Genomic DNA, 2,444 nt, shown 5'->3' on the forward strand with positions numbered 1-2,444 from the left:
CCAGCGGAGATTACGCTTAATTTGACCTTCGATTATAATATAAATGTTATTCGGTCTGCTTCGTGGAAAGCTAGGGTGATTTTTTTAACAAGAATTTTATCATATTATGACATTGAATGTACTGTCACTTCTTGGTGGAAATTCATCTTAAATTAAATAATTATACACTTTCCTTGCACTTATTCCACTTTATTTTAAGATATTTATTACAAGGAAAGTATATAATTATTTAATTGAAGAACTTTATCGGTTTCTTGTATAGTTGTTACATGTTTTACTGGCCATTTTACACGACCATGCTAGAATGTAATGTGTATTGAATACTATTATACAATACTTTGTTTATTGTTTGAAACGCTCTGCAGCCTGAACAGTTTTAGCTCAGACCGTTTCGTTACATTCGCGTTTACTGTAATAGTGACACTATGTATTAAAAATAAAAAATGCCTTTATTCTACCATCATGCATTAGAAATTGCTACATTCATTATAATACATATTATATTGAAATTACACATTAATCGTTATTGATATTACAATTATTTTAAACAATATAATATTAACTTACTAATTTTAAAATGTACAATTTTAAATAAAATTATTGATTTTAATAGTATTATTATTTCTACAATATCCTATTATTATTTTTCATAAACCTAAGGCTCTAAACACACTAGGCTGAATTACGCCGGCGTAAATTCCGCCGCGTTTACGCCGCGTTTAAATTGCATCCAAAATACGGGCCGAATACGAGGGGTGACACACTATTACGTCGCATTTTGTATGCGTTTGACATTTACGGCGGAAATTACGCTGGCGTTATTCAGCCTAGTGTGTTTAGACACTAAGATGTGGTAGTCGCCTCTTGGGCGTAGGCCTCCCCCAGTCTTCCCCAGGTATTTCTGTCTCTCACCTTCCTTCTCCAATCTAATCCACATTTTTCCTTGAATATATCCTCCCATCTATTTCTAGGTCTCCCTCTCTTTCTCTGTCCTTCCCGCGGATGCCATTCTGTTATTTTACTAGTTCATTTTCCATTGTCCATTCTGATTACACGTCCTGCCCATTTCCATTTAAGTATTCTAATTTTCTGTAGTACGTCTGAGACTTTGGTTTTTTCCTTATAGTTTCATTTCTAATTTTGTCTGAGATCTTTATGCCAAATATGCTCCTTTCCATTTTGCGTTGATGGATACTATCTTGTCTTCATCTTTCCTCGATAAGGACCAAGTTTGACACCCGTAAGTTAAGCCCTGGATGCCAAGATGACAATATTGAAGAGTTTACTTTTAACATCTATGCTCACCTCTCTATTTATAATGTCTAATAAAATAGACACTATGTATTATCAAAATTAAAATTAAAAACTTAAATAACGGTTTAATTTATTTAATGAACCAACTTACAAAACAATCTGAAGTCCCACCAAAAACATTTCTTGTAAAATGTAGCCGAGACGACCACTTAAGGTTTACGTGACGTGTGAAAAAGATATGAGATCTCATGTACAGCCAAGCTTCTGAATCTACACGGCCTACTCTAATGACCCTAATTTAAACAAATTCTACATATCAGTATGTAGAATTTGTTTAAATTATGTATAGTAAAATATGTGTGGCTCGGCTGTTTTGTTACTAACTTCAGATTAGAAACTAAATATTCACATCACCTTCATGACGATAGCGAAACGGCGAAGCCATACATACGAGTATTTACTGGTATGTAGAATTTGTTGAAGTTAGGGGTCGGTAGAGTTAGGCCGTGTAGATTCAGAAGCTTGAGCTTGGCTCTACATGAGATCTCATATCTTTTTCACAGGGTAAACCTTATGTGGTCGACTCGGTTACATTTTACAAGAAATGTTTTTGGTGGGATTTCTATATTATGATAGGAACAAGCTGTACTTGTTACTATTCTTCGCTATAATAACATTTTAATCTTCAAGTAATAAATAACAAAATAAATTATCTTAACTAAGCTGTTCTGTGTTGTAATATACATTAGTGTATATGCCGTTATATAAGGTGATGTAAAACTAATAGAAATAAATTCATTCATTCACTTGTAAAGATAATAAGTGTTTTTTATTAATTACACCAAGAAGTGATAAGAAGTTGTTGTTACCTACAAACAGAAAAAATGTTAATATCGATCGCAACTTGTAAGGTCAAAATTAAAATACAGCTTAGGCCCGTTTTAATAAAACGCTCTTACCAGTTACCGCTAAGCTCAAGACCATTTTTGAGATACAGTTTTATACAGGGTGGTTATTCAAATAAGGTATACTAAGCCGAAAGGAGAGGACTCAGGGGGTCATTCTGAACAGAAACTGACTTTTGGAAATTCGCGAAAAAAATCCTTTTCCAGTTTTTCATAGTAAAAGTCACGTGACCGACAAAGTTTCTATGGAGAATCTATTTTTTTTTCGTGAATATCCAAAAGTCA

This window comes from Aricia agestis, chromosome 10 (genome assembly GCF_905147365.1).
Source record: "Aricia agestis chromosome 10, ilAriAges1.1, whole genome shotgun sequence".
Lineage (NCBI taxonomy): Eukaryota > Metazoa > Arthropoda > Insecta > Lepidoptera > Lycaenidae > Aricia > Aricia agestis.